The following is a 24,200-nucleotide window of genomic DNA, read 5'->3' on the forward strand; positions in this document are numbered from 1 at the left end:
TGCCGAGCACACTAAGGTGGAGATTCTCGAATTAAGATTCGTTCGCTACAACAGTAGACAGTCGGTGGTGGTCCATGTCGTGGCTAATTGGAGCCCACGATGCCGCCACGGACATCGCGAGTCTGTCGAAAGACCACGGCCCGGTATCGTCGTCATCGCCGCCGTCGTCGTCTTCGCATGATCGATGGTTGAAACACCCGACATGTGCTTGTTGCAAAGAACGACGTCGACGGACGACGGCGCGATGCAGTTGTTCACTTTTTTTCTGTTTTGACTAAGCCCCGCCGCGCCACGCCGAACCGTGTGGATGCTTGGCGTGTGCGAGCTAGCACAAGGAAAACCGGAGCCTCGACTCGATCGACGACGGACGCTCCGGGTTTTTGAAACCAAACCGACACACTACAATGAACAGAGCAATTGTTATGCAATAGATTTTAATGCCGCTTCTAGCCTCGTACACGCAAAAATTAAAGCCCACTAAACTGTTGCCAATCGGTTGTTCGGTGGTAATCAGTCAGCGCCTTGGCACGAGAAGAGACCTGATGGCTGCAATGCAACTGCACGCATGTGGATTAGTGAGGCACTGAGTCAGCCGGCATTTAATATTGGTCCATCTTTTGATGGGCTGTTGAGGCAATACAAAACGAACTGCGGCTGAAGGAAGACGGACGGTAGTGAGCTAATTTTCGTGGGAAAGGTACAAGGTTGCAGCAAACAATATGGTGTTTGGTAGGAATTGGTATGATCCGTATGCTCGCATGTGGATTACATCTCCGTGGTGAGCATTTCCCACTATTGTGTGATGCGCGCTATCTTCGGAAGAGATTGTGAACGAGGTTTAGTTTCACCGTTTTGTTGACTTAAATGTTTAGTTTAACGCTGATGGTGTAGAAATTCTTACGTCATATTTTAATGCGACGTAAATTGAAAAAAAAAAACTAGTTCTAAGTCTGAGTAAAGCTCCTAGCTATAGAATGAATCATGAATCCCAAATATGGAGTAAACTCAGCAGAACACAACGAGTGATAATAATTTCCGAGTTCATACTAGTCAGTATCGGAATAGCGTCATAATAATTCTCATAACATCATCATAACCGCTCCGTTGACCCGCCCGAGAGTACCTGCCGGTGCCAGCTTTTACCCTATATGGACCGCTGGAGGCCATCCAGAGGTTGCAAATGAACAAGTTCAAGCTTCCTGCTTATTGCCCTGACTATACTACATACCTAACCGGTGGTGGTGCCTTACACAGACCTCACGTTTACGGCAGTGCGAAGAAAGAAAAAAAAAGCAAAGCCACGAACCTATACCTTAGGTGAGACGTACGAACTTTGAGTAAAACTATCTGCTTTGCAGAGATGGATTGCAATGTTCCTTAAAAAGATGTGTTTAGTATTTTGTAACAGAATGTGTGGTTTAATGTATGATGATTCAAACAGGATTAGCTCTCAAACGTAGAAGATTTGCAGACTTGTTTTGAGAAGTAGCAATTGTTCATGAATGTTTTAATGGTTAGGACTCAGAAAAAAACAGCAATCTTTTCTTCCTTTTTTTAAAACATAGACTTTTTTCTAGTTTTATTGTTAAAATAGTTTTTGGCAATAATTGTTGAAACAGATAAAAATAACACATCCGTTTCCAGTTTCATAACTGCTATGCTGAATTGCAATTCATCCTGATGATCATTCCACTAATGTCCATTCGGAATAATGATCAATCGGCCTAATGACCCTGCATCTAAAGGGTGTCAGGCCATTCGGCCGAAACTCTTCCTGGATGAAGGAGGATGAAAGAACTAATTTCCAGAGATGATCTTATTTTTCCATGAACTTCCCAGCCAACCAGTGCTGTCATGGTAAAATCTGAGCTTATTACTCAAGGTTTAAAGGCGCCCCCTACACCGGTACGCCCTAAGAAATTTTGAAATCGCCCGTACAATCAATGGTGTAGCATTGATTATACGTCATTTTCAAAATTTGTTACTGACTTCACCATTGCGCCTAATTATGAAATATTCCGAAATTACTCCGTCATGCATTATTATTTACCGATTTTTTTTTTCTATAATTTTCACGTAAGAGACATTCTTGCTGACATTCCTCTGAGTTTTTCAAGAATTCTTCTTGAAATTTCTAGAAAAATCTCCAATTTTTCCTTCAGGGATATGCTCATAAATTATTTTGTAAATTTTGTGAATTATGGGATAAATTGAGGATTTATCAATAAAATTCTGGGATGTTTACAGAAAGAATATTCTCGTAGAATAGGGTTTTTTGCCCTATTCCCAGCACAACATGTAAACAAGATTATTTATAACCTAAATTCACAACGAAACGACTGTTTTCAACCACCTTTTCCGTCTGAATCAGATACCTTATTGATTGAACTAGTGGTTAACAGTAGAGGGTCTTGTTTCCTGGACCGAAAAAAATCCCGGGATTCGGGATTTTTATTTTTATAATCCCGGGATTTCCCGGGATCCCGGGAAAAATACATTTTTTTCAAAAACCGAAGAAAATGAATGGCACGACACCATAAGTGTTCAATATTCTTCCTATTAAAAAAAGATTCAGGCATTGGGGTAGCTGGGACTGGGGGGCGACACTAGTTTTCCCAAGCAGAAATACCCAGAAGAGCTTAAAAAAACGAATAAACGTTTTGCGGGTGTCACCGGCTTTTTTCGTCTTTTCGGTACGGTAACATACATTAGGCCATCTTTTCGATCCGAAATATATAAAATGACAAAGATGTTTGAAAATTTTATAATGAAGTAAATATCTTCTTCTGGGATAAGTTATCTTGGCCATTAAGCCACGTTTGTCTGATTAAAATTTTTAGCAGAACTTTTAAAGAGATTGCTTATAAAATTTCTTGAAAAAATCGTAATAACCATGCGACACTTGAGACAGACATGAAAAAGTTCAAGGTATAATTATCAGAAAAGTTATCGTCGGATTCTCTCAAATCATTGCTAATTAGCTGTACATTTCGAGAGGAAATAATAAATTAGGACTCTATAGAATTCCTAGAGAAATTAATAAGTACATCCATAGCATAAGGAGTTATTTCTGGAAATAAATTTAAGAATTTCTCTGGCGAAGTTTTGGTAAGATTTGGTAAAGTGATTTGCAACTTTCTGTTGGCAGCTTTTTTAAGGTTGCTATTAAAATGTTTTAAAAAAAATCCTTAAAAAAAATCTTTCAATATATACATAAGAGACCCCTACAAACTTCCAGAAGGTTCTTCGTTTTGAAACGACTTCAAAAATTTCATCTAGGAACTCCACTGACATTTTTGGCTATTTTTGACAAAATCATAACCTTCAGCAGTCTCTTCAGATGTGTTTCTATGAATGTTGAATTAATTGCCAAAATTGTATTCCATTACTATCAGGATACACTGACCATCTCAGGATTTTTACAGTTATAAATTGAATACTTACTTCGCAAATAAAAAAGTTTCTACATTTGTATTTCGTGTGGTAAATATTTTAATCCTGGAGGTTGGAAAAAACAATCCAGAACTTTCTTCAAAATTTTCACTTGAAATTTCTCTATTGACCCATGCCTAGACTGTTGAAGTCCCTTTTCGTAAGGAATTCAATAACTTTACGGTGTTTTCCAGAGAGTATGTAATAAAGTCCTATATGTAGAAGTTCCGTTACAAACTTTTACCATTTTTGTTGTCTTATAGGCCTCCAAAAAGTCTGCGAAAGATACAACTAAGATTTATTTAGTAAACTCGTCACCGTAATTTTGTAGAAAATACGTCAAGTAACCGCTCATATCCTGAAAACATCAATAGATTAAGGGATTTCTTCAAGAACATCTGAAAAAAATGTATGTAGTACTTTTGAATCTCCACCTAATCTAGCATCAAACTGGTCCACGGGTTTCCATAGATATTCTTTCGATATTCATTCTGGGATTTTAAAGGTATTCTTTAGGAAATTCGTTCAAGGATTGTTCCGTAAGATCATGCTTGCACTCCGTCATGTATTTCTTTTAAACATTTGTGAAGGAATTCATCCTGATATATTGTCAGCAAGGATGGGATCATTCATTTGCAAAGAGTTACATTCATTTGATACTATCTCAGTTCAGAAGCATTCTATCAAAAAAAACTATGTATGGATGGATTGAACCTTGTAGTTTTATCGAAAAGTTCGCCGAATACCATTAGGGTCGCACACGCATACCTAATTCGTGAACAAGCTGTGAAGGCAACTCTCCACGCGGTGAATGTAAATTACATTCACGTCGTGGAGAGTTGCGTTTGCTGCCTTCTGTTGACTTTATTGTTGACGCTACGCTAGTACATTTACTCAGGTAAAAAAAATTAAAAAGTGCTCCAAAGTCCGACTCGAAGTCCGACGGTCTACATTTGATTGACGGCAAATAAATAAATAAATACATTAGTTTTTGCTACGATGTTTCTGAAGCGAGCTATTCGCAAGTGAATGTAAATGATTGCAAATGAATGATCCCATTATTGATTGTCAGTTTTTTAGGAGCTTTTCTTTGGAATTTCTTCAAAAATTCTTCCAGGAATTCCTCCAAATGTTTCTTCAAAAGATTATTTTACAAACATTCTGAGATTCTTTCAAAAACTCCTCTGTGGTTTTCCTTATGAAATTCAGAAATTTGTCTAGAAACTTTTTCAGTGGTTCAAGAGGTTCCTTCCGGTATTAGTCCATTTATTCAAACATTTTCTCGGGCATTTATGTGACAATTCTTCTAAAAAAATCTCCGGGGATTTTTCTGGAAGTTCCTCCAGGGTTTTCTTCAATAGTTTCCTCCAGGCCACTTTTCAGATTTATTCACCCCTTCCTTAAAGGATTCTTTCACAATTTCATTAACATTGTCTAGGTAATAATCAAGAAATATATCCATGAATAGCTGGAGAATTCTCCAGTTCTTTTAGGTATTATTCCAAATGAAATATTTCAAAAGTTCTTCTTTTATTTTTTTCAGCGGTTCTCTAAAGAATTCCTCCAAGATTTTTTTATCGTTTTTGTACAATTTCCTTCATATAATTCATCCTGATAGTAGTTCAGGGCTTTTTGTGTACAAACCTCTTCAGAAGCTGTTTTTATTTTATAAGAAATCCTTCAGAGGTATCTCTAGGAGTTCTTACACGAAATCCTCCAAGAATCCTTCAGAAATTTATTGAGGGATTTATTCAAGAACTGCTCCAGTACATACTTTTGTTTGAGATTTCGGCAGACATTTTAAGCGATTCCTTCAGAAATTCCTCTACGGATTTTTTTTTTTCAGGAATCCCTCAAGAATCTTTTTAAGTATTTTTTTTCCTTGGACTTGCAGAGTCCCTCCATAAGTCTCTCATTATTTTTTTTTTTCTAAAATTCGAGGGTATTTCAAGCAGTTTCTTCAGGTATTCCCCTAGATATTACCCTACCCAAGTAACAATATCCAGTTTAATAAACTAGAAGATGTTCTTATAACCATGAACTCTCTACAGGACTAATTGATTATAAAAATGTTACTTGAAGTAGGCATTCATCCAGGAATTAATGCATAGATAACTTGAGAAATTGCTTCAGGAAGTTTTGTCCAGGAATTTCTCAAAAAATTCAAGAATTTTTACTAGGAGTCCCCAAAGGTATCTCCTTGATTTTTTTTAGAAATTCCTTCAGAGATTCCTTAAAGAATGTGCAATTTCTGGATTAATTTCTGAAAGATCACTGCTGGAATAACTAAAAAACATCTGCAGGTATCTATAAGGTCATCTCAGGGGATATATCTTATATAGTCGCAGGATCGTTTACAAAATGTAAGAATCTCTGCACAACTGCAGAAACAATTGGAGGAATTTCTCAAAGAATTCTTTAGAGAAACCAGTGGTAAGAATTTCCGAAGCTGATATTCCTGACGCAATCCCTAAAATTCAGAAGAAGTCCCTGGAGATAAAAATATTTCCTCTAAGGAATTTCAGAAGGAATCCCAGCAGGAATTTCTGGAAGAACCTCGAAAATATTTGCTGAAGAAATCTTCAGCAGAATCTATGTAGAAATCTTGGATAGTACTTATCAATGAAACTCTGGAGGAATTTCCGAAAAAATCCCGAATTTCTTGACTTCCTGGAGAAACTACTCGAATTCCTAGAAAAAAAATCGAAGAACTCCTAGGAAAACTGCTGGTGAAATCCATCAATACAATTCTTGAACCCCGTTTGAACTCCTGCTGGAATCTCAGGCTGAACTCCTGCCTGGATGCCTGAAAGTATTAATGCAAAAATCTCTGGCAGAATTCCAGCAATAGTTTCCATGTATCTCTGAAGATCCTTGAAGAAATTTTTGGTCACATTCACGTGGGAGTTTTTGATGTAATACCTAGAACATTTCCTGAACAAATCTCTGGACTTTCTGGAGAAATGCCTTAACGAATTTCTAGTGAAATATTTGGGAAGTTTCGGAAGAAAACACAGAAAAAAATATTAAAGAACCTGAAAATACCCATAACAAATCGCCGGAGGTTTCTGTTTACAACCTTGGTAGATTTTAAAACTGAATTTGTGGAGTAATTTATGAAGAAGTCTGAGGAAAATTTTCTTTATAAATCATTGAAGACATTTCTGGTAGAACTTTTGATTTTCTTAAGGTCAAACGTCTTTAAATCCCGCTCCAATAGTGCATCAGAATTTCAGACGCACAAATCTCAAGAAGCTTCAAACAACCACAGACAAACAGACGTAACTCTTAAAGGAAATTCATAAAAAACTTTTGCTCGATGTCTTTTTCATGAGCACACTGCCACCTGTTGGCATAACCGCGCGAGACACTGTCGGCCATGATGGATTTCGATTTGACGTTTGCTAACATGCACACTACTACACAAATCGCCTGTAATTTTTGTTTGCATCATTCAGCAATGTGTACACTGGCAAACGTCAAAGCGATCGAACACTAGCGCCTCTGGTGGAAGGATCGCGCAAATCAAATGAAATTCGAATTGATCGTTAAATGCATGTGCCAAGCTGTTTTGAAGAGTGTTACGTCTGTTTGTCTGTGAAACAACAGTGCATTGTATTATTCTGTTCTTGTTCACTTGTAATAAGCTTAAAATAATGAGATCAGATGCGCTGGTTTTGTTTACGAAGAGATTTGTGTGTCTAAAATCGTGAGTAGGTGTCGAAATCGGCCATTGAAGCGGCCGTTTTGGGATTCTAGCAAGTCTGTCCTTAAAGAATCGCTGGAAGCATTTTTGAAATCTGGATTTTACTAAGGGGCTGTTCATAAAGCACGTAGACCAAAATTTAGCCATCTCAGACCCCCCCCCTCCTCCCTCGTAGACTTTTGTCCACACCCCCGCCCCCACCTCAAAGCCTACATGGTTTATGAACGGCCCGAATGCTTTATGATTCATTGTTCCTGAAAAAGCACTGCTAGTCGTTAAAATGCGTTTTCGTCAAAATGCAAAAAACTCACGAAGCTTCGCGAATCATATGTGAGTGCTTGCCACAGCTTCATTTACTCACGAATAAAGAAGTGCGAGTATTCTCGGGCCCCTGTTGTTCACGAGTATGTTTGTTTTGGTTTGTGTGTCGAAAAAAGGACTATGATTGGTGTGGAGCGGACCTGGTGTGATGGTTAGAACACTTGACTATCACGCCGAGGACCTGGGATCGAATCCCACTCCCGACAAACTCACAAAATGTGAGTTCTTCCTTCGGAAGGGAAGTAAAGCGTGGGTCCCGAGATGAACTAGCGTGGGGCAAAAAATCTCGTTAATACAGATAAAAAAAAAAGTATGATTGGAAACATGGAACATGAAATTGCAAATCACTTGGTTTCGCAGTATGGGACAGGATCATCTACGACGAACTACATCCCCGCCATTTCGACATCGTGGCGTTGCAGGAACTTTGTTGGATTGGACAGAAAGTGTGGAAAAGCGGGCATCCAACGGCTACCTACTATCAAAGCTGTGGCATCACCAATGAACTCGGAACAGGATTTATAGTGTTGGGCAAAATGCGACAACGTGCGATCGGGTCGCAGTCGATCAACGCAAGGATGTTTTATTAGACTGGGTCAACAAAGTCGATTTTTCGGAACAAAGCTTTTTTGATTCCTTTTAGCATCCAAAACAACTGCGCAAAATTGAGGAGCGATTGGTTGTTTCCACGTATTCCGCATTGCGATTGAAATTTGCATGACATTTAGTATGGGAAACGTGCTTTCATAAATTGAAATTTTTCGTTTGAACCGATCTAACTAACGACGTTAAAGTATAGCCTAGGATATGCCGAAAAACTTTGCCGAAGACCGCAAAGTGATCCGACACTTGTGAAAAAAGTTATAACGTACATATTGCCCGGTGGTGCTTAACATTTAACATGTAATCGAATAACATCAATAATAAAATCTCAATGTTTGCCCTAAGTTACCAGCCGAATAACTTTTTCACAAGCGTCGGATCACTTTGTGGTCTTCGGCAAAGTTTTTCGGCATATCCTAGGCTATACTTTAACGTCATTAGTTACATGGTATTGGACAAAAGAATTCAACTTATGAGTAAAATGCAAAAAAGTACGTTTTCCCATACTAACTTCCATACAAAATTCAATCGCAATGCGGAATACGGGGACGCAACCAATCGCTCCCAAATTTTGCACTGTTATTTTGGACGCTAATATAGATTAAAAAAGCTTTGTTCGGGGTTGATACGATCAAATTTAAAGTTTCGCCCTTGGTTTCGCCATACAACGTTGACCCACTCTAATGTGTATGTTGACAGTTAAGGGCCGTTTCTTCAACTACAGCATCATGAACGTCCACTGCGCACACAAAGGGAGACCTGATGACGAGAAAGAAGCGTTATACGCGCAACGCTTGCTCGCTGCGTGACGTGAAAATCGTTGTCGGCGACATGAACGCGCAGGTAAGAAGGGAAGAAATGATAACGGCCAGCGATGCGTAAAGCCTCCCGTGGTATGGTAGTCCGAAGCACCTTCTTAGTTCTTACCCCGCAAAGATATCCACAAAGCCACCTGGTGATCACCCGACCATTAAACAGAAAACCAAATCGACCACGTTCTAATCGACGGTAAATTCTTTTCGGATATAACCAATGTCCGCACATACCGCAGTGCGAATATAGATGCGGATCACTACTTAGTCGCTGTGCATGTGATCAAAACTTTCGACAGTTATTACCACGCGAATTTTGAACCATTACCACGGAATTTTGAACAAGATTACCATACAGAACATATCATAATATACTGTTAATGTTAGAAGACGGGATTGTAAAACATTATTTACCACGCAACTAGATAGGGGTCGGAGACTTTGTGGACGTCAGCGAACACGATGGAAGAAAGATGGAGCTCTATCATATGCTCTGCGCTGGTGTATAACTGTGTTGCAGTGCAGCCTCTAGGGTAGATTCTGCAAAGTTGGTCCTCTAGAGAAGTTACGCGAGAATTGATATGCTCAACCTTAATTAGTCTTCCATTTATGGAAAGATAACGAAAGCGTTCCTTCAACGTTTTGTCCTACGGTCATGCTAACCTGTACACACACAGCCAGCAACGCCGGTTGTCCACTGAAATGATATATTACTGACGTGATCACCGCTGGATGCTGTAGGTATTTGTATGGATCGGACACAAAACGATCAACGACACCGCTGCTCAGCCGAGCGAGCAGATGATGGACGCTAACTGGGGCTGTCCATAAACCACGTGGTCATTTTTTTGGGACTTCTCAAACCCCCCCCGCGTGGTCATTAGTCCATACAAAAATTTTTATTCGTCCATACAAAATGCTCATTGGCCGAACCCCCCCCCCCCCTTCATGACCACGTGGTTTATGGACAGCCCCAAATGAGCGCTTTTGGAAACCAGGAAACACTGTGCGCAGTGCTTGACGGACGGTGTAAACACGACTTGACCGGGACGGGACAGGCAGGCGTGTGCAGAGGAAACTCTCCAACTCGAACTAAGTGCCATTAAACCTGACGTAGTGGCGGTGTTTCGTTTCGCTTTTTCAGAACGATCAATATGGTTGGGTGAGAATTTACGTGACTTAAATTTAGATCGTGTTGGACCAGATTCGATGCTTGCGCATTTGCTTAGAAGCAAAGGAGGATGTAAACGTTAAAAATAACGACTAATTTGGTTTAAATGGTTGTGAGCTGGGTTGTGAGTTGCGGGCCGAGAGCAGTTGATTGACGAAATGTCAGCTGATATCAATGCTTGAAACATTCTGTTCTCTTGAACCAGATGTTTGTAATTTATCGTATATTTATGTTTATGATTGATATACTCAACGATGTGTTGAAAAATTGACTGTCAAATTATGATGTTACCTATATAACTTTTTGTCTGCTGCCAACTTTGCAAATCCAATGATGATTACATCGCCTTATCTTGGTATTTCACCATGCAAAACAAATGACATCGCCAGACTCAAGTCATGTAATTATCAGCTGTATCTAATCGGTAGAGACGCCGCATTTGCACGTCCAAGCAGTTGACAGGCAACATTAGCATCAATGGTCGTTTGCAATGCTACTGGATTGGCTGCAAGGCTAGTGAAATTATCTAACCCACCGCCGCGCTAAGCGCCTTTGCCCGCCTTCAAGCTCAATTCAAAAGTGAAACATTCGCCAAGTTAAGGCCGGCTAAAGGGAGCTTAAGCCATCGCTGCACCACTCGGTAATCATGTTTGGGTTGTGTCTTTGTCGGGTTCTACGTGTTTTGTCTTACCTTTGATTCGATTTCCGCGATTGTGCATACAGAAAGAAAATGCCAGCTCATTAATCTTGAAAACCTGTGCAATACAGGAGCAATTACGGATAAGTACGATTACTTTCATTTATCACAGCAAAACAAACAACTCAACTCAGCTGTTTTGTCAATCTTCAGGAAGCCAATCGTTTATAGACAACTTTTCGATGACCCCGACAAAGAAATGGTCTTATCATTTTCTTATCAGCGATGTTTGATTCGAACTGCGATGTACGACAACGAGCTAGACCGTATTGCGCCTAGAGGTTTCCCATTGTAGATACGAAACTGAGTCATCTGCTTGGTTTGTTTTGACGGCGGCATTGAGTTCAAAATGTAGGAAGTATGGGAAGGTTCATGAAGTTTGAAACTCAATGGACAGAGCTTGCAATCAAAGATGAAAATTGTTAATTGGCTTCAAGGTTAGTGCGAAAGAAAACAAGATCTGGAATCAATATTTTTGAGAATTTAAAATAATTTATAAATATATTTACTTCGTCTTATGCGCCAATTCCCGTCATAAAAGATGTAAAATAATCCATAATTAAAGATATTCCAACTTTTCTTTGGAATGTCTCATTTGATGAAAGCAAAACGATGTTGTGGACGATCCATAACCAGCTCCTATAGGATTGCAAATTCAATAATTAATGCACAATTCATGTTTCAATTTCAATCCACTCACGAATTCCATTTTTTTTCTCCTTTTGCGTATGACGAAGGCATTCGGACCACAGCAGTAGCTAGTCAAATTGTTCTTTATCACCGTTCAGTTTGCACTTCGCCAGATTCACTTATGGAAATGACCTTCAATTGGCTTCTTAAGCGGTCATGAGATAATTACATATTCTGAATCTGCATGCCAACCTGAACCGAAATACAAATGTTCATGAATTTTGGTGCCCGGAAACCTATTTTAAAATCAATTTGAAGTTTGTATGGGAGCCGCATGGAAGTACCGAAGGGCGAAGAAATGGAACTGCTGTGCGGTTCCCAAGAAACACGGAAGTTCTACCAGAAGCTCAACGCATCCCGCAACGGCTTCGTGCCGCGAGCCGAAATGTGTTGGGATGAGGACGGAGGTCTCTTGACGAACGGACGTGAGGTGATCGAAAGGCAGCACTTTGATCAGCACTTGATTGACGTGGAGAACGTTAGACCATGGCAACGGAGGAAACAGCGATGCCAGTGCGGAGGACGGAAATGAACCACCTCTCACGCTGAGGGAAGTTAAGGATGCCATTCATAAGATCAACAAACCCAACAAAGCAGCTAGTAAGAATGGTATCGCAGCTGAACTCATCAAGATGGGCCCAGAAACGTTGGCTCCCTGTCTGCATAGTGCTGTCTTTTTAAATCGAACAACTTACAGTTCGTGTATTTTTTTACTTGTGTTATTGAACAAAATGTCTGACCTGCAAAAATTGCACTTTCAAAATATACTTAGACTTACCTTACCGATCAGGCTAAGGCCGGGGTGGCCTCTGCTGTACATAGAAGCCGTCTTCATTCCACTCGGTCCATGGCTGTTTGTCTCCAGTTCCGCACTCTGCGTAGGGTCCGCAGATCGTCCTCCACTTGGTCGACCGGTCGGATGACTCTCGAGAACCATTTTAGTCGGTATGCTATACGACATCCCGATGACGTGACCCGTCCACTGTAGCCTCCCCATTTTCGCGGTGAGGTCGATGGTTGGTTCTCTTACAGGTGATGCAGCTCGTGGTTCATTCGCCTTCTCCAAGTCCCGTCTTCCATCTGCACTCCACCGTAGATGGTACGCAACAACTTCAAGGGCGCGTTGGTCCTCTGCACGTAGGGTCCATGTTTCGTGCCCATAGAGGACGACCGGTCTAATCAGCGTTTTGTAGATAGTTAACTTCGTGTAACGGCGAACTTTATTCGATCGTAGAGTTCTGCGGAGTTCAAAGTAAGCACGGTTTCCAGCCACAATGCGCCTCTGAATTTCTCTGCTGGTGTCGTTGTCGGCGGTCACCAGTGAGCCCAAGTACACGAATTCTTCAACCACCTCGATTAAATTCGGGGGTAGCGGGCGCGGTGATTCCTCCCTGGAGCCCTTTGCCATCATGTACTTTGTCTTCGACACATTATTGACTAATCCGATTCGCCTAGCTTCACTCTTCAGTCGGATGTACGTTTCCGCCATTATCTCAAATTTACGAGCAATAATATCAATATAATCAGCGAAACCAAGCAGCTGAACGGACTTCGTGAAAATCGTTCCACTCGTGTTTATCCCCGCCTTCTTGTTACACCCTCTAACGCAATGTTGAACAGCAAGCACGAAAGACCTTGCCGTAACTCTCTGCGAGATTCGAAGGCAAGTTCGAAGGGACTTGAGAGTGTCCCTGATACTCGAACTACGCACATCACTCGATCCATCGTCGCATTGATCAATCGTATCAGTTTATCCGGGAATCCGTATTCGTGCATAATCTGCCATAGCTGTTCTCGATCGATTGTATCAAACGCCGGTTTGAAATCGATGAACAAGTGATGTGTGGGCACGTTGTATTCGCGGCATTTCTGCAACACTTGAAGGATGGCGAACATCTGGTCCGTTGTAACACGTTCACCCATAAATTCAGCCTGATATTGCCCCACGAACTCTCTTGCAATCGATGATAACGGCGGCATAAGATTTGAGAGAGTACATATCTTGTAGGCAGTGCTCAGTAATGTGATCGCGCGATAGTTCCCGCAATCCAACTTGTCCCTTTTTGTAGATGGGACACACGATACCTTCCATCCATTCCTCCGGTAATACTTCCTCCTCCCAAATCTTGGTAATGACCCAGTGTAGTGCTCTCACCAGTGCTTCTCCATCGTATTAAAGAACCTCGCTTGGTATTTGATCTGCTCCAGCGGTTTTGTTGTTTTTCAACCGGCCAACCTCCTGCTCAATCTCTTGGAGGTCAGGGGCCGGAAGTCTTTCGTCTTGTGCACATACTCCTAGATCTATTTACACGCCACCTTCGGTACTTGCAACGCCGCCATTGAGGTGCTCATCGTAATGCTGCCGCCACCTCTCGACCACCTCACGCTCGCTCGTGAGAATATTCCCGTGATTATCTCGGCACATGTCGGCTTGTGGCACGAGCCCTTGCGCGAGCGGTTCAATTTCTCGTAGAACTTTCGTGTGCCCTGAGCGCGATACAGCTCTTCCATCGCTTCGCGATCTCATTCTCCCTGCTGGAGTTTCTTCATCCGGAAGACTGAGTTCTGTCTGTTCCGCGCCTGTCTGTAACGTGCCTCATTCGCTTTCGTACGGTGTTGCAGCATTCTCGCCCATGCTACATTCTTCTCGATTTTCAACTGTTCACATTCGCCGTCGTACCATTCGTTTCTGTGATTCGGAGTCGCGAAGCCTAGTGCTGTAGCTGAGGTATTAAATGTAGCGGATCGGATGTCCCTCCAGCCATTTTCAAGTCTAGCTGCACCAAGCTGCTCTTCCGTTGGTAGGGCCACTGCTAACTGCTGCGCGTAGTCTTGAGCCACTTCTACGTTACGCAGTTGCTCGATGTTGAGCCGCCGCGACATCGACGCGTGGTGATAACTGTCGAAAGTTTTGAGCACATGCATACAGCGACTAAGTAGTGATCGGAATCTATATTCGCACTGCGGTATGTGCGACCCAAGTAACACCATTAGTTGTATAACTGTTGAAAATTCACCTTTCCAGCTTAGTCCATTGTATTTTTCTTGTATTTTTTACGTTATATTGAACACTTATATCATCAAAACAGCGCAAAAAATGGCGGCTTATAAAACATCTTTCAAAATGTAGGGAGATGTATTCTATTACGCTTATAGTACTAATAGGTACGCTTGAAAATATTTATTTGTTATTCCAAAGTTAATCGTTGATGGAAAAAAAAACTTGCAAACGACTAATATAATACAAACACAATCAGTGGTTGTAGTTCAGCTATTTCTAGTTGATATAACTTACATATAACATTTACATTACAGATTCATTGCAAAGGTTGAAATTAAGATTTTCGGTTAGTGATAATACTTGCATAAACCATTTATTAAACAAACAGTGAGTTCAGAATGTGATGCGTCGCAAATGACAGAAAAAAAAACAAGAGAAATAATATATTCAAAAATACAACCTCAATCCGAGAAATGGTTTCCATGGAATAATGCCAATAGACGTCCATCACATTAACACATCATGAAAATAACCTGATCATAAATTATGCAATCAGTCATAGTTAGTGAAGGAAAAGAACTGTTTCACCTGCGGCTCAAGATTTATGGTGAAAGCATTGATTTTACTCTCCCATTTTGCATGCGCCTCTGAGTTGAATTAAAAATGCATCATCGACGAATCAAATGGTGCTGCTTTGTGAGATTTTTTTCCAATGCCACATCAAGAATCATCATGGCTGATTTTCAGTAGAGCGAACAGCGCCGTTCAAAAAAAAATTAACCGTGATTTAAAATTCAACAATAATTATATTTCAGTATATGACTCTTCTAATCGTTGTTACTTTTGTTCCAAAAGAGATTCGTTAATTCTTATACTGAAACAAAATTCTTTTTTGTAGCCTAATAAAAAAAAATCGGTGAAATTAGATGACATTTTTATCATTTTGTTAATTGTGTATCAATATTTTCACCCGGCACTATAACCTGGATACTTTTTAGGTGAATGAAAACTTCGATTTAAGAAGAAGTTCAAATAACGTTAAAATTACATTTCCACAAAGTTGCTGGCAATAAGCGGTGAAACAAGCTAGAATAGCGCTAAAAATAAGTTATAGTTGAGCATTTTCATCATACAACAGAACGAAATACTCTGCGCAACGCCAAAATAACTACAATACAACTTATTCCTCAACGAATCCAAATCTGTCAAACGTCAAAACATTGACGTAAACAATCGCGCAGTTTTGCTATTTTCTAGGTTCTCGCATTATATTTTATAGATTTCGTGAGAAGATTAATGCGATCCTCAAGCTAAAAGCTTGCGTCTTATGGTGTTTTGCCTACATATAGAACAGCACACACCGCCCGCGTTGAGTTTTGGGATGTGTTGAGGGTATTCAATGTTCATCAAGCGAAAGGATAATGGCAAATAGAACAGGGATGGGAAAGTGGTCCGGACAAAATAGCAGAAGTTTTATGGATGCGTGATTCCACCTTCTATCTCACATTTGATCCTTGGTGCGTTGATCCTGTTAGAATTCAACTAGTACTTGACCACCTGCTCGCAGCCAACTATTTCCATCGTCGGTCCAATAATAGATATCCTACTAGCCACAGCGTTATCATACAAATTGTCGGAGCAGGCAAAGGCCACTCCAATAATCTTGGTACGTAAATAAAATTATTGAAATTGTGCAAGGTTTCGACGTGTTTCTATGCAAGAAAGGCGGGAAACTGCATGCCAAAAATCGGGACAGCAAGTGTTGTATAATTGTTCAATTATTGTATTTCACACTTGTTTTGAGCCGATTCCATGTTTTGTTCTACATGTTATCGGATAACATAGTTACAGCTTGTTTTCTGTACAAGATGTTTTATATTTCACTTATAATACATTTATAATCCATCTTTTGAGATTTTAATTTTTGAAGATGTTTTCTGTGTTACTTGGGGAACATTGGTTATTTCCGAGAAGAATTTACCGTCGATTAGAACGTGGTCGATTTGGTTTTCTGTTTGATGGTTGGGTGATCTCCAGGTGGCTTTGTGGATATATTTGCGGGGGAAGAAGGTGCTTCGGAATACCATACCACGGGAGGCTGCAAAGTTTACGCATCGCTGGCCGTTATCATTCGATACGGCGTGCAGGCTGTTTCGCCCGATTACCGTTCTGTACATTTCCTCCCTTCCTACCTGCGCGTTCTTGTCGCCGACAACGATTTTCACGTCACGCGGCGAGCAACCATCGTATGTTTGTTCTAACCGCGCGTAGAACGCTCCTTTCTCGTCATCAGGTATCTCTTCGTGTGGACAGTGGACGTTGATGATGCTGTAGTTGAAGAAACGGGCATTAACTCTCAACATGCACATCCTTGCGTTGATCGGCTGTCACCCGATCACACGTTGTCGCATCTTGCCCAACACTATAAATCCTGTTCCCAGTTCATTGGTGGTGCCACAGCTTTGGTAAAAGGTAGTCGCTCGATGCCCGCTTTTCCATACTTTCTGTCCAGTCCAACAAAGTTCCTGCAACGCCACGATGTCGAAGTTGCGAGGATGTAGTTCGTCGTAGATTATCCTGTCACATCCTGCGAAACCTAGTGACTTGCAATTCCATGTTCCAAGTTTCCAATCGTAGTCCTTATTTCGTCGCGTGGGTCTTTGCCGATTGTATCGAGTCGTATGGAGATTTTTACGGGTGGCTTATTGGACCTACGCCAACACTCCTGTCTCGCCGGAGGGCCATCGTGCCAGTTCTGTTTAACGTCCCAACCAACACTGGGACGACCACGCTGATGGGGCTGCCACTTTGGATCTGGCTGGGCGTGATGCAGCGTTTCTTACTCAGCCGCTGAATGCCAGAACAGACACTGTTTGAGCCGCACCTTCTTGGTGAGCAGACGCTCGGATCGTACCTCCTCAATCTAGCTGAAGTCAGAAGGACAGCAGTGCCTAGGCTGCACTACCAGCTAAGCACACAACTCTTAGCTGGCGGTCTTTGTCATCGCTTGACCCGTGGAAGCATGAGGTAGGAACTTGTGAGAACCAGAGGTATGTCAATCAAGGAGAAGCAACCATTAACATGTAAAGTCAAGCAGAGCTAAACTTAGCTAAGGTAAGCTTCTCTGTGCATACTTGTGAAATCATAATAAGAGCATAGCGCCCTGTCCAAGTATTTCTTTTTTTGGGAGGCATGTCCCACCCACTCATTGTCTGCTAATCGGTAAGTGCGTATTTTCCACGTGCGCCAAATCAAATTGCGTCAATTTACTCTACGTCGACGCAGCAGATCAAGAGGTCATTCGTTGAAATTGCGTGCGCTTCACTCAGTTTTCTACATTATATTTGAAGTCGTAGTCATGTTAGCGTTTGGTATGAGAATTTCTTCTAGATAATATATTTTTGTGCCAAAAAACTAATAATAATAATTTATCTAGTGCAAAAGCCCAGAGATCCGCATAATATATGCATATTATACACATCTTTATCTTTTTAATTGTAAATATTGACTTATTGTCGGCACTGCAACAGTTAGGCTTTCATTTAATAAAAATATATTTAGAGGCACGCGACTCACTGCACGCGATTTGTTTCTTCCCCAGAAAATTGGTTGACAAATGCCCGCTCACTTTCCCTATTCATCATCCGAGAACATCCGTGTCCGGATCAACTGTTGGCAATGCTCTCAACGAGTCCAAGAAAAAAGAAAAGTAGCGAAAAATTCATAAATTATATTTAGTTTGAAACCGTGCCAATCTCTACGAAGTTCTGTACGCTGCACAATATGTCGTCAAACCATCCGTCGCGTCTGAGTGTTTTCCCTTTCGTTGTCGTCACTTTTCTTCTGACGATTTTCGTCATTTTTCCGCAACCCGCTGCGCTGACTGCTGATCTGCGCAGTAGGAAAACTTTGTCTACGCAGATCAGCGCACTACCGGCCGGAGTCCGCCACGAGCTTGGGAAATTACGCTGACTTTTGCCCGTTTGCCTTATTTTGCGTAAATATGTAAATATTTTCCCCATGATCCGGTTTATTTTCTCTGTGGGGGCGCAATTTCATTCCCTTCGATGTGTTACTGTGTAAACAGTGTAAATTTGCGACGCGATTTATATGGGGAAAATGAAAATAAGGAAACGACGCGTCAGGCTAGGTTGAAGGGAATCTGCGATTTTCTTTTTTTTTTTGTGAAACTTTTTTGTCGTCTGAGACACGACCCAACGATCGCATGGGGTGATTAACAGACAACAAAAAGAACAACCTACAAAACGGATCTCGACCTGGGTTAAGAAACTGCGATTGGGCGGGGAAAAAGTATGACGAAGCAAATAAATACAGCGATATTATAGGGCGGAGATCGGTGGATGCGTAATTGTAGAAATGATCGCGCAGAAGGTTATCCTCGTTCGAGATGAAGGAAAGTTTTCTTGGTGTTTTCTGTGTGATGAAGAGCTATTCTCTTCAGTAATATGTGTAAACATTTCCATTAGAATTTTTCTGCTTTGGGTAAAAACAATTTGGAATACAAATTGCAACGGAAATATTGTAAGGGGTTCTCTTGCAATTTAATATAACAAATTCTGCAACTTCAATACTACAAATCTTCAAAATTTCTCCGGCAAAGTCTGGGTATTTAGCATAATCAAGGTCCTATTAAGATCCATTAGCCCCTGCCCAACAACTCCTATCCCTATTTCCTCGAAGCACCGGCCGCAATGTGAGACAGTCGAGTGACTCCGTAGCTTGAAGGAATAGAAGCACCCGTCTAGCGAGTTGGGAGTCGTGAGTTCGAGTCTCACCGGAGTACGTGGATTTCTTTTCATAATTTAACTCTTTATTTGTTCATCGAGCACATGTTCTGTTGTGCACATGGACGTCAAACCATTTTCAACAGTGCACAATAAATCACTTTTTTTAACTAAAACTGAAACTTTTAACCCTCTTCGTGCATTAGGGTCATTATGACCAATAAACGTGCACTAGGTCAGCGAGGTGCGCGCAAGCTAATGCACGAAGAAGGTTAAAACTGTTTCATATCTAGAATAGCTACATCACATCACAATCAAGTTTCTACAAAAATGTAAAAAAAATAAATTTACAGGAACTCCTGATAATCGATTGCTTAGTACCAATGGTTACGGCTATGTAAGCATCACATTGAAAAATCATTGAAAAAAGTAATACTAGACTAACTTTTTCTAAAAACTGAATTTTCACAATCGTCTATGGACATCCACGATCACTATCATGATAATTTGACTACACTAATTGATTTCTCATCATCGATTTCCTCATCTGTAAATGTAATACGAGCGAAAGAGAAAATAGATCATTCATATTCAGTTACTTTAGCAGTTATAGACGCTAGTCAAAACCATTCTCTAGAAGATTAACATGAGATTATCCTAAATCGGATAGGTCATTCAAATATGAAACTCATAGAACTTTTTGTTTTCATTCTTCATTAGATTTCATTCATTATTCACATCACACCAGAAGTTTCTTCAGAGATTCTTCCAGAAAGATTCAATGATGCCTCCAGGAGATCTACCAAGGATTACTCCTGAAAATTGATCCAGGATTGATCTAAAAAAAATACGGAGGTTTCTCAGAAAGATCTCAACAAGAGTACCTTCAGGGAAAATTTCAGGAGTTCCTTCAGAATTTTCTTCAGGAGGATGCAAGAATGCCTCCTAGAGATACATCAGAGATTCATCCATTCGAGGTTCTTCAGAGATTAGTTTTAAGGACAAGGTATTTGGAGTACATTGCTCAAAATTTCTAGAGTACCGTTTTTTAGAACCGTTGAACGGATTTGGATTAAAATGCATCACGCTGTTGACAACCACTGAGCAATTAGCGTGATGCATTTTCATCCAAATCCGTTCATCGGTTCTAAAAAACGGTGCTCTATAAATTTTGAGCTATGTACTCCAAATACCTTGTCCTTAAAGTTCCTTCTGATGTTCCTTCAAAAATTCCCACAGAAGATTTGTTAGGAACTAGTCCAGGAGTTTCCTCAAAGATTCCTCCAAGAGATCCTTCAGAAATTCATCTAGAATTCCAACAAGGGATTTCTCCTGAAGTTATCTAGGGATCACTCCGGGAGTTTTATCGAGGGTTCCTACAGGAAATGCTTCTAGCATCCCTCCTGGAATTTCTTCAAGAATCCCACCTGAAATTCCTCCGGGAACTCGTCTTGGAATTACTTAGGGATGCCTCATGAATTTTTTTCAGAGTTTCCTTCAGAAGTTCTTTCAAGGACTGTTGATCAAAGATCTCTCTAATAATTCCAACATCTTACACATCTCACCAAAAGTTTCTTCAGAGATTCTTCGAGAAAGATTCAGTGATGCCTCCAGGAGATCAACCAGGGATTCCTCCTGAAAATTTTTCAGGGTTGCCTCCAGATTTTTTTTTCAATTGATCCAGAATTGATTCTGAAAAAAAAATCAGAAGATCTCTCAGGAAGATCTCGACAAGAGAACTTTCAGGAAAAAAAAAATCAGGAGTTCCTTCAAAAATTCCTTCAGGAGGATTCAGGAATGTCTCCTACAGACATCACAGATTGATCCGAAAGATCCTTCAGCTATTCCTATTGGAGGTTCTTCAGACATTAGTTTTAGAGTTCCTTCTGAAGTTCCTTCAAAAATTCCCACAAAAGATTCTTTATGAACTAGTCCAGGAATTATATATTTAGGGATTGTTGATTTTGTTCGGTGATTGCAACACACTAAAACACGATTTATAACGTTTCGGCCTACTGACTTTCAGCCATCATCAGATCTAAAATATATTTTCAAATAGTTACAATCTTAAAATTCATCTTACAATTTTCTTCACCCACTTGTATAAATCGATGTTCTTGCCACCAGTGTGGCTTTACTACTAAACCCCCCTTTTCACACATCTATCCATCTTCGTGTTGGTTCGGTTGCGTCACTCGGTTCGGTCTGCTCGTATGTGGTGAAAGTGTTCGTATTTTACAGACTAGACCGTTGTACGCTGAGTCGATCCCTCCACATTCACGCTGCATGTTAACAATTTTGTCATCACCGAGTAGCTTAATGTGGAAGGCCTCCGCAATGGTTCTGCTTGCCTGGTTGTCGATCCTTTCCAGAATTTCCGTGTTTGCGAAATCGAAGTTGTGTCCTTCATCTAGGTGGTGTTGGGATAGACCTGTTTTTGACTCCTTTTTTCTTATGTTGTTCTGGTGTTCGTTGATCCTTGTTTTCAGCATTCGTCCGGTTTGTCCTACATACACCTTCCCGTCTTCGGTGCCGCATGGTACGGCATACACAACGTTCTTAGTTTTCAATTTTGGAATCGGGTCTTTCAACCAACTGAATACAGTGTTTTTGATTTTGTCACGTGGTTTATGTGCTAGTGTAATGTCCAGGAATTTCCTCAAACGTTCCTTCAGGTGATCCTTCAGAAATTGCTCTAGAATTCCAACAAGAGATTTCTCCTGAGGTTCTCCAGGGATCACTCCGGGAGTTTCATCAAGGGCTCCTACCGGAATTGCTTCTAGCATCCCTCCTGGAATTTCTTCAAGAATCCCACCTGAAATTCCTTCGGGAACTCCTCTTGGAATTACTTCGGGATGCCTCAAGAAAATTTTTCAGAGATTCTCCCAGGAGTTCTATCAAGGACTGCTCCAGAAATTCATTCGGTGATCTTTCCAGGAGTTTGTTCAAAGATCTCCCTAATAATTCCAGGAGGGATGCCTCCTGGGTGTTCATTAGGTATTCCTTCAGAATTTTCCTAAGCTATTTCAACATTCATGAATGACTCCTGGAGATCCATCAAGAATTCCGTAAGAAATTTTGTCATCAGGAATGCCTGCAGGAGGTCTTTAGAAATAAATCTATGATTCTTGCAGGGATTCATTCTGAAGTTCCTTTAGAAATTCCTACAGGAGTTCTTCCAGAAATTAGTCCAGGAGTTCCTTCTGAGTACCGTAATCCGGGGTAACATTGATCAGAATTTTCGATCTTTCTTGAATAATTCTCTTGTTAAAGCGAATGTTACATGTTTTATATTTTTAAAATAAGTACTGGCTCTCTGATAATGTGTTAAGCTACTCGAAAAAGTATAGTAAAACTTTTAAACATGTTTAAATTGGCTTTTTTATCTAATTTTTGATTTTATTGATTTGGGGTAGCATTGATCACCTAAGTTAACAATGTTCGTTTGTGTTGAAAATACCCTTACTTACTAAATTCGGGGTCGCTGATTTCGAATATGTTGTCCAAATTCTTATAAGTTATGTACTTTTTGAGTTATTTTAGGATTAAAATCCTTCAAACCGCGAATAACGCCTAAAGGTAGGCAATGGATTAAGGAATTGATAGCCTACTTTCAATAAATCGTATATTTTATTGAAAAAGAGCATTTTCATAAAAGTTTCGTTCATTAAATCCAACTCTAGGACATCATATTGAAGTAAACAGTGATTTCGAACCTCATATTGTATCTAGTATTCATGCTATGCATGAATGTTTGACAATGCATCTCATTGCGCTACGAAACACAGCTATTGAAAAATCGATTTATTTCAATGTTCATGAAATTCAATTTTCAAGAATTACATGTCATTTAATAGCTAAATATTAGCAGATTACGATACACCATTTGATAGCAGAAACAGATTCAATGTAAAATGCTTGTTTGAACATTTCATGAGGTCGGTCAAGCCGATCAATGTTACCCTGCTGATCAATGATACCCCGTTTTACGGTACCTCCAAGAGTCTCAGGGCAGATGTTTTTTTTTTTGAGGGATTCATCCTGAATTTCTTCAGGAATCCCTACAGAAGTCCCTTCAAAAATCTCTCCAGGAGTTCTTCAGAGAATTTTATAGGATGATCCAAGGATACCTCCAGGAGAATTCAGGAATTCCCCCAGAAGTTTATTCAGGGATTCCTATATCAGAGTTCCTTCTAAGATTCGTTCAGAATATCCATAGGGGATTCCTCGAGAAGTTTCTTTCAGATTCTTCCAGGAGTTCATCTAGGGATCGCTCCAGAAGCCCAATCAGGAGTTCAGGGAATCTGGTATGAGTTCCTTCAATCATTTACTTAGGATTATAATCGGGCATATCTCCTGGATATTCTTGCGCAGTGGCGATATCGTTACCAATGAGTTACAACCGAGGTGCGATTATTGCTAGTTGAAAGCTAATACCAGGATATTCTTGAGGGATCTTTCATGGAGTTTCTTCAAGAATTCTTCCAGGATATCCTTCTGGAATTCTTCCAGGAATTCTTTAGGGGATACCTCCTGAAAATCCTTCCTCCCACCCAGAAAAAAAAATCCATCGAGGATTCCGCCCAGAAATCCTTCGGATCTTCCGCCCAGAAATCCTTCGATCTTCCTACCGGAGTTCCTTCGGGAATTTCACCTGGAATTCTTGTAGAGATTTCTCCTGTTATTCCTTTGGGGTTTCTCCTGCACTTCCTCCAGGGGTTTCCCTGAACTTCCTTCGAGGATTCCTCCTGGAATTCCCTCGGGAATTCCTCCTGGCATGTCTTCATAGATTCTTTTTAGAATTCCTTCGAGTATTTCTCCTGGAATTTCTTCGAACGATTTTCTTTGGGAGTTTCCTCCTAAATTCCATCCTTCGAGGATTCCTCCTGAAATTGTTTCGGGGATTCCTCCTGATATTCCGTCGTGGATCCCTCTTGGAATTCCTTTTGCAATTCCTACTAGAATTCCTTCTGAGATTCCTCCTGGTATTACTTCGGGGATTCCTCATGGAATTCCTCCGGG

General features: G+C 40.6%; 1 protein-coding gene and 1 non-coding gene across 3 annotated transcripts in view; one reads left to right on the forward strand and one right to left on the reverse strand.

Annotated features, from left to right (window-relative positions):
- Positions 1-24,200, reverse strand: part of LOC109433312 (leucine-rich repeat-containing protein 20) — a 52,740-nt gene that overhangs the window by 19,851 nt on the left and 8,689 nt on the right. The gene's annotated exons all lie outside the window — the stretch shown is intronic.
- On the forward strand, positions 23,541-23,681 carry LOC134284335 (U4 spliceosomal RNA). The gene has a single exon (XR_009995767.1). It is a non-coding gene; the product is annotated as a U4 spliceosomal RNA (small nuclear RNA).

The sequence above is a fragment of the Aedes albopictus genome, chromosome 3 (assembly GCF_035046485.1).
Source record: "Aedes albopictus strain Foshan chromosome 3, AalbF5, whole genome shotgun sequence".
Taxonomy (NCBI): Eukaryota; Metazoa; Arthropoda; class Insecta; order Diptera; family Culicidae; genus Aedes; species Aedes albopictus.